The sequence below is a fragment of the Cetorhinus maximus genome, unplaced genomic scaffold, assembly GCF_964194155.1.
Source record: "Cetorhinus maximus unplaced genomic scaffold, sCetMax3.hap1.1 HAP1_SCAFFOLD_630, whole genome shotgun sequence".
Lineage (NCBI taxonomy): Eukaryota > Metazoa > Chordata > Chondrichthyes > Lamniformes > Cetorhinidae > Cetorhinus > Cetorhinus maximus.
The window spans coordinates 134,507-150,189 of NW_027596572.1; positions in this window are offsets into that span (position 1 = coordinate 134,507).

Below are 15,683 nucleotides of genomic sequence, written 5' to 3' on the forward strand. Positions count from 1 at the left end.
ACCCTGGTTCAATGAAGAGTGCAGGAGGGTATGCCAGGAGCAGCACCAGGTATACCTAAAAATGAGGTGTCAACCTGGTGAAGCTATAACACAGGACTATTTGCGTGTCAAACAGCATAAGCAGCAAGTGATAGACAGAGCTAAGTGATCCCATAAACCAACAGATCATGTCTAAGCTCTGCAGTCCTGCCACATCCAATCATGAATGGTGGTGGACAATTAAACAACTCACTGGAGGAGGAGGCTCCACAAATATCCCCATCCTCAATGATGGAGGAGCCCAGCACATCAGTGCAAAAGATAAGGCTGAAGCATTTGCTACAATCTTCAGCCAGAAGTGCTGAGTGGATGATCCACCGTGGCCTCCTCCAGAAGTCCCCAGCATCAAAGGCACTGGATACTGCAAAGGCTATGGGCCCTGACAATATTCCGGCAATAGTACTGAAGGATTATGCTCCAGAACTTGCCACGCCCCTAGCCAAGATGTTCAAGTGCAGCTACAGCACTGGCATCTACCTGGCTATGTGGAAAATTGCCCAGGTATGTCCTGTACACACAAAGCAGGACAAATCCAACCTGGCCAATTAATACCCCATCAGTCTACTCTCCATCATCAGTAAAGTAATGGAAGGGGTCATCAACAGTGCTATCAAGTGGCACTTACTTAGCAATAACCTGCTCAGTGGCTCCCAGTTTGGGTTCTGCCAGGGCCACTCAGCTCCTGACCTCATTACAGCCTTGGTTCAAACATGGACAAAAGAGCTGAATTCCCGAGGTGAGGTGAGAGTGACTGCCCTTAACATCAAGGCAGTATTTGACCGAGTGTGGCATCAAGGAGCCCCAGCAAAACTGGAGTCAATGGGAATCAGGGGGAAAACTCTCCGCTGGTTGGAGTCATACCAAGCAGAAAGGAAGATGGTTGAGGTTGTTGGAGGTCAGTCATCTCAGCTTCAGGACATCACTGCAGGAGTTCCTCAGGGTAGTGTCCTCAGCCCAACCATCTTCAGCTGCTTCATCAATGACCTTCCTTCCATCATAAGGTCAAAAGTGAGGATGTTCACTGATGATTGCACAATGTTCAGCACCATTCACGACTCCTCAGATACTGAAGCAGTCCATGTCCAAATGCAGCAAGACCTGGACAATATCCAGGCTTGGGCTGAAAAGTGGCAAGTAACATTCATGCCACACAAGTGTCAGGCAATGACCATCTCCATTAAGAGAGAATCTAACCACCGGTCCTTGACATTCAATGGAATTACCATCACTGAATCCCCCACTATCAACATCCCAAGGGTTACCATTGACCAGAAACTGAACTGGACTAGCCATATAAATACTGTGGCTACAAGAGCAGGTCAGAGGCTGGGAATCCTGCGATGAGTAACTCACCTCCTGACTCCCCAAATCCTGTCCACCATCTACAATGCACAAGTCAGGAGTGTGATGGAATACTCCCCACTTGCCTGGATGAGTGCAGCTCCCACAACACTCAAGAAGCTTGACACCGTCCAGGACAAAGCAGCCACTTTATTGGCAACACACCCAAAAACATTCACCCCCTCCACCACCGACACACAGTAGCAGCAGTGTGTGTACCATCTACAAGATGCACTGCAGGAATTCACCAAGGCTCCTTAGGCAGCACCTTCCAATCCCATGATCACTAACACCTAGACGGACAAGGGCAGAAAATAGATGGGAACATCACCACCTGGAAGTTCACCTCCAGGCCACTCACCATCCTGACCCCCACTGTCCCACACTGAATAAAACTGACCCTCACGGAACTAGACCGGCCCACAATGACCCAAACTGACCCTCACTCTCCCAGACTGCCCCACACTGAGCCAAACTGACCCTCACTCTCCCAGACTGTCCCACACTGAGCCAAACTGACCCTCACTCTCCTAGACTGTCTCACACTGACCCAAACTGACCCTAACTCTCCCAGTCAGTCCCACACTGACCCTCACTTTCCCAGACTGCCCCACACTGATCAAAACTAACCCTCACTCTCCCAGACTGTCCCATACTGATCCAAACTGACCTTCACTCTCCCAGACAGTCCCACACTGAGCCAAACTGACCCTCACTGTCCCAGACAATCCCACACTGACCCTCACTCTCCCAGACTGTTCCACACTGATCCAAACTGACCCTCACTGTCTCAGACTGGCCCTCACTGACCAAAACTGACCCTCACTGTCGCAGACTGCCCCACACTGAGCCAAACTGACCCTCACTGTCCCAGACTGTCCCACACTCACTCAATTGACGCTCACTCTCCCAAACTGACTCAAACTAACCAGACTGCCCCAGACAGACCCAAATTGACCCTCACTGTCCCAGGCTGACCCAAATTGACCCTCACTGTCCCAGACTGACCCACACTAGCCCAGAGTGACCCATACTGACCCTCACTGTCCCAGAGTGACCCAAACTGACCCTCACTAGCCCAGAGTGACCCCATACTGACCCTCACTGTCCCAGGCTGACCCAAACTGACCCTCACTGTCCCACACTGACCCAAACTGACCCTCACTGTCCCAGGCTGACCCAAACTGACCCTCACTGTCCCACACTGACCCAAACTGACCCTCACTGTCCCACACTGACCCAAACTGACCCTCACTGTCCCACACTGACCCAAACTGACCCTCACTGTCCCAAACAGACCCAAACTGACCCTCACTGTCCCACACTGACCCACACTGACCCTCACTGTGCCAAACTGACCCTCACTGGACCAGACTGTCTCAAACTGACCAAAATTAACCCTCACTGTCCCAGACTGACCCACACTGACACTCACTAGCCCACAGTGACACCATACTGACCCTCACTGTCTCAGACTGGCCCAAACTGACCCTCACTGTCCCACACTGACCCAAACTGACCCTCACTCTCCCAGACTGTCCCACACTGACCCAAACTGACCCTCACTCTCCCAGACTGTCCCACACTGACCCAAACTGACCCTCACTGTCTCAGACTGTCTTACACTGACCCAAACTGACCCTCACAGTTCCAGGCTGTCTAACACTGACCCAAAGTGACCCTCACTGTCTCAGACTGTCTAAAACTGACCCAAACTGACCATCACTGTCCCAAACTGATCCTCACTGTCTCAGACTGTCTTACACTGACCCAAACTGACCCTCACTGTCTCAGACTGTCTAACACTGACTCAAACTGACCCTCACTGTCCCAAACTGATCCTCACTGTCTCAGACTGTCTAACACTGACCCAAACTGATCCTCACTGTCCCAAACTGACCCTCACTGTCTCAGACTGTCTTACACTGACCCAAACTGACCCTCACTGACCCAAACTGATCCTCACTGTCTCAGACTGTCTAACACTGACCCAAACTGACCCTCACTGTCTCAGACTGTCTTACACTGACCCAAACTGACCCTCACTGTCTCAGGCTGCCTTACACTGACCCAAACTGACCCTCACTGTCTCAGACTATCTTACACTGACCCAAACTGACCCTCACTGACCCAAACTGATCCTCACTGTCTCAGACTGTCTAACACTGACCCAAACTGACCCTCACTGTCTCAGACTGTCTAACACTGACCCAAACTGACCCTCACTGTCTCAGGCTGTCTAACACTGACCCAAACTGACCCTCACTGTCTCAGACTGTTTAACACTGACCCTAACTGACCCTCACTGTCCCAAACTGATCCTCACTGTCTCAGACTGTCTCACACAGACCCAAACTGACCCCCACTGTTCCAAACTGACCCTCACTGTCTCAGACTGTCTTACGCTGACCCAAACTGACCCTCACTGTCCCAAACTGACCCTCACTGTCCCAGACTGCCTTACACTGACCCAAACTGAACCTCACTGTCCCAGACTGCCTTACACTGACCCAAACTGAACCTCACTGTCCCAGACTGTCTAACACTGACCCAAACTGACCCTCACTGTCTCAGACGACCTTACACTGACCCAAACTGACCCTCACTGTCTCAGACTGCCTTACGCTGATCCAAACTGACCCTCACTGTCTCAGACTGTCTAACACTGACCCTCACTGTCCCACACTGACCCAAACTGACCCTCACTCTCCCAGACTGTCCCACACTGACCCAAACTGACACTCACTCTCCCAGACTGTCCCACACTGACCCAAACTGACCCTCACTCTCCCAGACTGTCCCACACTGACCCAAACTGACCCTCACTCTCCCAGACTGTCCCACACTGACCCAAATGGACCCTCACTCTCCCAGACTGTCCCACGCTGACCCAAAGTGACCCTCACTGTCTCAGACTGTCTTACACTGACCCAAAGTGACCCTCACTGTCTCAGACTGTCTAACACTGACTCAAACTGACCCTCACTGTCCCAAACTGATCCTCACTGTCTCAGACTGTCTAACACTGACCCAAACTGACCCTCACTGTCCCAAACTGATCCTCACTGTCTCAGACTGTCTTACACTGACCCAAACTGACCCTCACTGACCCAAACTGATCCTCACTGTCTCAGACTGTCTAACACTGACCCAAACTGACCCTCACTGTCTCAGACTGTCTAACACTGACCCAAACTGACCCTCACTGTCTCAGGCTGCCTTACACTGACCCAAACTGACCCTCACTGTCTCAGACTGTTTAACACTGACCCTAACTGACCCTCACTGTCCCAAACTGATCCTCACTGTCTCAGACTGTCTCACACAGACCCAAACTGACCCTCACTGTTCCAAACTGACCCTCACTGTCTCAGACTGTCTTACGCTGACCCAAACTGACCCTCACTGTCCCAAACTGACCCTCACTGTCCCAGACTGCCTTACACTGACCCAAACTGAACCTCACTGTCCCAGACTGTCTAACACTGACCCAAACTGACCCTCACTGTCTCAGACTGCCTTACACTGACCCAAACTGACCCTCACTGTCTCAGACTGGCCCAAACTGACCCTCACTGTCCCACACTGACCCAAACTGACCCTCACTCTCCCAGACTGTCCCACACTGACCCAAACTGACCCTCACTCTCCCAGACTGTCCCACACTGACCCAAACTGACCCTCACTCTCCCAGACTGTCCCACACTGACCCAAACTGACCCTCACTCTCCCAGACTGTCCCACGCTGACCCAAAGTGACCCTCACTGTCTCAGACTGTCTTACACTGACCCAAAGTGACCCTCACTGTCTCAGACTGTCTAACACTGACTCAAACTGACCCTCACTGTCCCAAACTGATCCTCACTGTCTCAGACTGTCTAACACTGACCCAAACTGACCCTCACTGTCCCAAACTGACCCTCACTGTCTCAGACTGTCTTACACTGACCCAAACTGGCCCTCACTGACCCAAACTGATCCTCACTGTCTCAGACTGTCTAACACTGACCCAAACTGACCCTCACTGTCTCAGGCTGCCTTACACTGACCCAAACTGACCCTCACTGTCTCAGACTGTTTAACACTGACCCTAACTGACCCTCACCGTCTCAGACTGTCTTACGCTGACCCAAACTGACCCTCACTGTCCCAAACTGACCCTCACTGTCCCAGACTGCCTTACACTGACCCAATCTGAACCTCACTGTCCCAGACTGCCTTACACTGACCCAAACTGAACCTCACTGTCCCAGACTGTCTAACACTGACCCAAACTGACCCTCACTGTCTCAGACTGCCTTACACTGACCCAAACTGACCCTCACTGTCTCAGACTGTCTAACACTGACCCAAGCTGACCCTCACTGTCCCAAACTGACCCTCACTGTCCCAAACTGACCCTCACTGTCTCAGACTGCCTGACACTGACCCAAAATGACCCTCACTGTCTCAGACTGTCTAACACTGACCCAAACTGACCCTCACTGACCCAAACTAACCCTCACTGTCTCCGACTGTCTAACACTGACCCAAACTGACCCTCACTGTCTCAGACTGCCTTACACTGTCCCAAACTGACCCTCACCGTCTCAGACTGTCTAACACTGACCCAAACTGACCCTCACTGTCTCAGACTGCCTTACACTGACCCAAACTGACCCTCACTGTCTCAGGCTGCCTTACACTGACCCAAACCGACCCTCACAGCCCCAGACTGACCCATACTGACCTTCACTAGCCCAGACTGACACAAACTGACCCTCACTAGCCCAGACTGGCCCGCATTGAACCAAACTGATCCTCACAGTTCCAGACTGACCCACACTGTCTCAAACTGACCCCCACTATCCCAGACAGTCGTACACTGACTCAAACTGACCCTCACTTGCTCAGACTGATCCAAATTGACCTTCAATGGCCCAGACTGACACAAACAGACCTTCACTGGCCCAGCCTGTCACACACTGACCCAAACAGACGTTCACTGGCCCAGACTGTCCCACACTGACCCAAACAGACCTTCACTGGCCCAGACTGACCCTTACTCTCCCAAACTGATCCTCACTGTCTCAGACTGTCTAACACTGACCCAAATTGACCCTCACTGTCTCAGACTGTCTTACACTGACCCAAACTGACCCTCACTGTCTCAAACTGCCTTACACTGACCCAAACTGACCCTCACTGTCTCAAACTGCCTTACACTGACCCAAACTGATCCTCACTGTCTCAGACTGCCTTACACTGACCCAAACCGATCCTCACTGTCTCAGACTGCCTTACACTGACCCAAACTGACCCTCACTGACCCAAACTGACCCTCACTGTCTCAGACTGCCTTACACTGACTCAAACTGACCCTCACTGTCTCAGACTGCCTTACACTGACCCAAACTGACCCTCACTGTCTCAGACTGCCTTACACTGACTCAAATTGACCCTCACTGTCTCAGACTGCCTTACACTGACCCAAACTGACCCTCACTGTCTCAGACTGCCTTATACTGACCCAAACTGATCCTCACTGTCTCAGACTGCCTTACACTGACCCAAACTGACCCTCACTGTCTCAGAGTGCCTTACACTGACCCAAACTGACCCTCACTGTCTCAGACTGCCTTACACTGACCCAAACTGACCCTCACTGTCTCAGACTGCCTTACACTGACCCAAACTGATCCTCACTGTCTCAGACTGTCTCACACTGACCCAAACTGACCCTCACTGTCTCCGACTGTCTAACACTGACCCAAACTGACCCTCACTGTCCCAAACTGACCCTCACTGTCTCAGACTGTCTCACACTGACCCAAACTGACCCTCACTGTCCCAAACTGACCCTCACTGTCTCAGACTGTCTAACACAGACCCAAACTGACCCTCACTGTCTCAGACTGTCTCACACTGACCCAAACTGACCCTCACTGTCTCAGACTGCCTTACGCTGATCCAAACTGACCCTCACTGTCTCAGACTGTCTAACACTGACCCAAACTGATCCTCACTGTCTCAGGCTGCCTTACGCTGACCCAAACTGACCCTCACAGCTCCAGACTGACCCACACTGACCTTCACTAGCCCAGACTGACGCAAACTGACCCTCACTAGCCCAGACTGGCCCGCACTGAACCAAACTGATCCTCACAGTTCCAGACTGACCCACACTGTCTCAAACTGACACCCACTGTCCCAGACAGTCGTACACTGACTCAAACTGACCCTCACTTGCTCAGACTGATCCAAATTGACCCTCAATGGCCTAGACTGACACAAACTGACCCATACTGACCCTCACTGTCCCAGACTGACCCAAACAGACCTTCACTGGCCCAGACTGTCCCAGACTGACCCAAACAGACCCTCTCTGGCCCAGACTGACCCACACTGACCCAAACAGACCTTCACTGGCCCAGACTGGCCCTCACTGACCCAAACAGACCCACACAGCCCCAAACTGACCCTCATTGTCCTAGACTGACCCTCATTGTCCCAGACTGACCCAGACTGACACAAACTGACCCCCACTGTCCCAGACTGACCCACACTGACTCAAACAGACCCACACAGCCCCAAACTGACCCTCATTGTCCTAGACTGACCCAAACTGACCCCCACTGTCCCAGACAGTTGTACACTGACTCAAACTGACCCTCACTTGCTCAGACTGATCCAAATTGACCCTCAATGGCCTAGACTGACACAAACTGACCCATACTGACCCTCACTGTCCCAGACTGACCCAAACAAACCTTCACTGGCCCAGACTCTCCCACACTGACCCAAACTGACCCTCACTGGTCCAGACCGTCCCACACTGACCCAAAACTGACCCTCACTGGTCCAGACTCTCCCACACTGACCCAAACTGACCCTCACTGGTCCAGACTGTCCCACACTGACCCAAACAGACCCACACAGCTCCAAACTGACCCTCATTGTCCTAGACTGACCCTCATTGTCCCAGACTGACCCAGACTGACACAAACTGACCCTCACTGTTCCAAACTGACCCACACTGACTCAAACTGACCCTCACTGGCTCAGACTGATCCAAATTGACCCTCAATGGCCCAGATTGACACAAACTGACCCATACTGACCCTCACTGTCCCAGACGGACCCAAACAAACCTTCACTGGCCCAGCCTGTCCCAGACTAACTCAAACAGACCTTCACTGGCCCAGACTGTCCCACACTGACCCAAACAGACTTTCACTGACCCAGACTGTCCCACACTGACCCAAACTGACCCTCACTGGCCCAGACCGTCGCACACTGACCCAAACTGACCCTCACTGTCCCACACTGACCCACACTGACCCAAACAGACCCTCACTAGCCCAGACTGTCCCACACTGACCCAAACAGACCCACACAGCCCCAAACTGACCCTCATTGTCCTAGACTGACCCAAACTGACCCCCACTGTCCCAGACAGTCGTACACTGACTCAAACTGACCCTCACTTGCTCAGACTGATCCAAATTGACCCTCAATGGCCCAGACTGACACAAACTGACCCATACTGACCCTCACTGTCCCAGACTGACCCAAACAAACCTTTACTGGCCCAGCCTGTCCCACACTGACCCAAACAGACCTTCACTGGCCCAGACTGTCCCACACTGACCCAAACAAACCTTCACTTGCCCAGCCTGTCCCACACTGACCCAAACTGACCCTTACTGGTCCAGACTGTCCCACACTGACCCAAACTGACCCTCACTGGTCCAGACTGTCTCACACTGACCCAAACTGACCCTCACTGGTCCAGACTGTCCCACACTGACCCAAACAAACCTTCACTTGCCCAGCCTGTCCCACACTGACCCAAACTGACCCTCACTGGTCCAGACTGTCCCACACTGATCCAAACTGACCCTCACTGGTCCAGACTGTCCCACACTGACCCAAACAGACCCACACAGCTCCAAACTGACCCTCATTGTCCGAGACTGACCCTCATTGTCCCAGACTGAACCCAGACTGACACAAACTGACCCTCACTGTTCCAAACTGACCCACACTGACTCAAACTGACCCTCACTGGCTCAGACTGACCCAAATTGACCCTCAATGGCCCAGATTGACACAAACTGACCCTCACTGTCCCAGACTGACCCAAACAGACCTTCAAATGGCCAGACTGACCCACACTGACCCAAACAGACCTTCACTGGCCCAGATTGACCCACCCTGACCCAAACAGACCATCACTGACCCAGACTGTTGCACACTGACCCAAACAGACCTTCACTGGCCCAGACTGACCCACACTGACCCAAACAGACCATCACTGACCCAGACTGACCCACACTGACCCAAACTGACCCTCACTAGCCCAGACTGACCCACACTGACCCAAACAGACCATCACTGACCCACACTGACCCAAACAGACCTTCACTGGCCCAGACTGACCCACACTGACCCAAACTAACCCTCACTGACCCAGACTGACCCACACTGACCCAAACTGACCCTCACTGACCCAGCCTGTCCCACACTGACCCAAACAGACATTCACTGGCCTAGACTGACCCACACTGACCCAAACAGACCATCACTGACCCAGACTGTCGCACACTGACCCAAACAGACCTTCACTGGCCCAGACTGACCCACACTGACCCAAACAGACCATCACTGACCCACACTGACCCAAACTGACACTCACTGGCCCAGACTGACCCACACTGACCCAAACTGACCCTCACTGGCCCAGACTGACCCACACTGACCCAAACAGACCATCACTGACCCACACTGACCCAAACTGACCTTCACTGGCCCAGACTCTCCCACACTGACCCAAACTGACCCTCACTGGCCCAGACTGACCCACACTGACCCAAACTGACCTTCACTGGCCCAGACTGTCCCAGACTGACCCAAACAGACCATCACTGGCCCAGACTGACCCACACTGACCCAAACAGACCTTCACTGGCCCAGACTGACCCACATTGACCCAAACAGACCATCACTGACCCACACTGACCCAAACTGACCCTCACTGGCCCAGACTGACCCACACTGACCCAAACAGACCATCACTGACCCACACTGACCCAAACTGACCTTCACTGGCCCAGACTCTCCCACACTGACCCAAACTGACCCTCACTGGTCCAGACTGTCCCACACTGACCCAAACAGACCCACACTGACCCAAAACTGACCCTCACTGGTCCAGACCGTCCCACACTGACCCAAACTGACCCTCACTGGTCCAGACTCTCCCACACTGACCCAAACTGACCCTCACTGGTCCAGACTGTCCCACACTGACCCAAACAGACCCACACAGCTCCAAACTGACCCTCATTGTCCTAGACTGACCCTCATTGTCCCAGACTGACCCAGACTGACACAAACTGACCCTCACTGTTCCAAACTGACCCACACTGACTCAAACTGACCCTCACTGGCTCAGACTGATCCAAATTGACCCTCAATGGCCCAGATTGACACAAACTGACCCATACTGACCCTCACTGTCCCAGACTGACCCAAACAAACCTTCACTGGCCCAGCCTGTCCCAGACTGACCCAAACAGACTTTCACTGACCCAGACTGTCCCACACTGACCCAAACTGACCCTCACTGGCCCAGACCGTCGCACACTGAGCCAAACTGACCCTCACTGTCCCACACTGACCCACACTGACCCAAACAGACCCTCACTAGCCCAGACTGTCCCACACTGACCCAAACAGACCCACACAGCCCCAAACTGACCCTCATTGTCCTAGACTGACCCAAACTGACCCCCACTGTCCCAGACAGTCGTACACTGACTCAAACTGACCCTCACTTGCTCAGACTGATCCAAATTGACCCTCAATGGCCCAGACTGACACAAACTGACCCATACTGACCCTCACTGTCCCAGACTGACCCAAACAAACCTTTACTGGCCCAGCCTGTCCCACACTGACCCAAACAGACCTTCACTGGCCCAGACTGTCCCACACTGACCCAAACAAACCTTCACTTGTCCAGCCTGTCCCACACTGACCCAAACTGACCCTTACTGGTCCAGACTGTCCCACACTGACCCAAACTGACCCTCACTGGTCCAGACTGTCTCACACTGACCCAAACTGACCCTCACTGGTCCAGACTGTCCCACACTGACCCAAACAAACCTTCACTTGCCCAGCCTGTCCCACACTGACCCAAACTGACCCTCACTGGTCCAGACTGTCCCACACTGATCCAAACTGACCCTCACTGGTCCAGACTGTCCCACACTGACCCAAACAGACCCACACAGCTCCAAACTGACCCTCATTGTCCGAGACTGACCCTCATTGTCCCAGACTGAACCCAGACTGACACAAACTGACCCTCACTGTTCCAAACTGACCCACACTGACTCAAACTGACCCTCACTGGCTCAGACTGACCCAAATTGACCCTCAATGGCCCAGATTGACACAAACTGACCCTCACTGTCCCAGACTGACCCAAACAGACCTTCAAATGGCCAGACTGACCCACACTGACCCAAACAGACCTTCACTGGCCCAGATTGACCCACCCTGACCCAAACAGACCATCACTGACCCAGACTGTTGCACACTGACCCAAACAGACCTTCACTGGCCCAGACTGACCCACACTGACCCAAACAGACCATCACTGACCCAGACTGACCCACACTGACCCAAACTGACCCTCACTAGCCCAGACTGACCCACACTGACCCAAACAGACCATCACTGACCCACACTGACCCAAACAGACCTTCACTGGCCCAGACTGACCCACACTGACCCAAACTAACCCTCACTGACCCAGACTGACCCACACTGACCCAAACTGACCCTCACTGACCCAGCCTGTCCCACACTGACCCAAACAGACATTCACTGGCCTAGACTGACCCACACTGACCCAAACAGACCATCACTGACCCAGACTGTCGCACACTGACCCAAACAGACCTTCACTGGCCCAGACTGACCCACACTGACCCAAACAGACCATCACTGACCCACACTGACCCAAACTGACACTCACTGGCCCAGACTGACCCACACTGACCCAAACTGACCCTCACTGGCCCAGACTGACCCACACTGACCCAAACAGACCATCACTGACCCAGACTGTTGCACACTGACCCAAACAGACCTTCACTGGCCCAGACTGACCCACACTGACCCAAACAGACCATCACTGACCCAGACTGACCCACACTGACCCAAACTGACCCTCACTAGCCCAGACTGTCCCACACAGACCCAAACTGACCTTCACTGGCCCAGACTGGCCCTCACTGACCCTCACTGGCCCAGACTGTCCCACACTGACCCAAACAGACCTTCACTGGCCCCGACTGACCCAAACTGACCCTCACGAGCCCAAACTGACCCAGTCTGACCCACACTGTCCCAAACTGACCTGGACTGACCCTCACTTGTCTAGACTGACCCACATTTACCCAAACTGCCCCAAACTGACCATCACCTTCCCAGATTGACCCTCATAGTCCTTCACTGGCTAAAATTGACCCAGACTGTCTCACACTGACCCAAGCTGATCCCCACTGACCCAGACTGACCCACACTGGTCCAGAATGACCCACATTGGCCCAGACTGACCGTCATTGCCCCTACTGGCCCAAACTGACCTAAACTGACTCTCACTGTCTCAGAATAACCCAAACTGACCTAACCTGACCTCTATTGTCCCAGACTGTCCCACACTGACCCAAATTGACCCTCACTGCCCCAGACTGATGCCACTGACCCAAACTGACTAAATGTCAAGTTGACCTTCACTGGCTGGACTGACCCACACTGACCCTCACAAGCCCAGACTGACCCTCACTGGCCCAGAGTAACCCAAACTGACCCTTACTGCCCCAGACTCTCCCAAGCAGACCCACACTGACCCTCACCAGCCCAAAGTGATCCAGAATGCCTCACATTGACCAAAACTAAACCTCATTGACCCATACTGACCCAGCCTGATCTACAGTGACCAAAACAAACCCTCACCCTCCTAACTTACCAGACTGTCCCAGAGAGAGACCCAGACTGACCCACACTGACCCAAACTGACCCTTACTGACGCAGCCTGACCAGCACTGAACCAATCTGACCCACACTCGTCCAGACTCTCCAAGTTAGATCCAGACCGACTCACACTGACCCTCACTGGTCCAGATTGACCCACAATGAACCAAACTGACCCACACTGACCCTCACTGGTCCAGGTTATCCCAGACAGATCCAGACTGACTCACACTGATCCAAACTGACCCTCACTGGGCCAGACTCCCTAAACTTACCTAACTTGATGGTCATTGTCCCAGGCTGCCCCACACTGACCCAAACTGACCCAAACTGACCCAAACTGGCCCAAACTGACCCAAATTGGCCTGCAATATCCCAGGCTGACCCAAACTGACCCTCACTGCCTGACGCTGATCCAAACTGACCCTCACTGGTCCAGATTAACCTACACTGACCCTCACTAGCCCAAAGTAACCCAGACTGACCCAAACTGACCTAAACTGACCTAAACAAACCCTTACCAGATCACAATAACACAGGCTGTCTCCACTTACCCACTCTTATCCACATGGTCCCAAAGTGAACCAAACTGACTCTCATTGACCCAGATTGGCCCAAGCTGACCCATTCCGATCCACACTCGCCCAAAGTGTCCCAAACTGGCCCTCACTAGCCCTTACTGGCTCAGTCTGACTCAGAATGACCCCAAACTGACCCTCACTAACCCAGACTGGTCCAGGCTGATCCACACAGACCCAGTCTGACCCAGACTGACCAGAACTGACCCAGACTGGTCCAGATTGACCCAGGCTGACCCACACTGATCCACACTGACCCAAACTGATCTAGACTGTATCACACAGACCCACACTGATCTAGACTGTCTCACAGACCCACACTGACCCAAACTGATCTAGACTGTATCACACAGACCCAAATTGATCGAGACTGTCTCACATATACCCATAATGATCCACACTGACCCTCACTAACCCAGACTGACCCAGACTGATCCACACTGACCCAGACTGAGCTAGACTGTCTCACACAGACCCATACTGATCCACACTGACCTAAACTGATCTGGACAGTCTAACACAGACCAATACTGAACCACACTGACCCAAACTGATCTAGACTGTCTCACACAGACCCACACTAACCCAAACTTATCTAGACTGATCCACACTGACCCAAAATGATCTAGACTGATCCACACTGACCCAAACTGATCTAGACTGATCCACACTGACCAAACTGATCTAGACTGATCCACAATGACTCAAACTGATCTAGACTGATCCACACTGACCCAAACTGATCTAGACTGTCTCACACAGACCCATACTGATCCACACTGATCCTCACTAACCCAGACTGGTCCAGATTGACCCAGACTGACACACACTTATCCACACCGACCCAAACTGACCCAGGCTGACCCACACTGACCCAAAATGATCTAGACTGTATCACAAATACCCAAACTGATCTAGACGGTCTCACACAGACCCACACTGTCCCAAACTGATCTAGACTGTCTCACACTGACCCATACTGATCCACACTGACCCAAAGTGTCCCAAACCGGCCCTCACTAGCCCTTACTGGCTCAGTCTAACTCAGAATGACCCAAACTGACCCTCACTAACACAGACTGGTCCAAGCTGATCCACACAGACCCAGACTGACCCAGACTGACTCAGACTAACCAGAACTGACCCAAACTGATCTAGACTGTCTCACACAGAACCATACTGATCCACACTGACTCTCACTAACCCAGACTGGTCCAGATTGACCCAGACTGACCCACACTTATCCACACCGACCCAAACTGACCCACACTGATCCACACCGACCCAAACTGAGCCAGGCTGACCCACACTGATCCACACTGACCCAAACTGATCTAGACTGTATCACACAGACCCAAACTGATCAAGACTGTCTCACAGACCCAGACTGACCCACACTGACCCAAACTGATCTAGACTGTCTCACACAGACCCACACAGACCCAAATTGATCTAGACTGTCTCACACATACCCATAATGATCCACACTGACCCTCACTAACCCAGACTGGTCCAGATTGACCCACACTGACCCAGACTGACCCAGACTGATCCACACTGACCCAGACTGATCTAGACTGTCTCACACAGACCCATACTGATCCACACTGACCTAAACTGATCTGGACTGTCTAACACAGACCCATACTGAAACACACTGACGCAAACTGATCTAGACTGTCTCACACAGACCC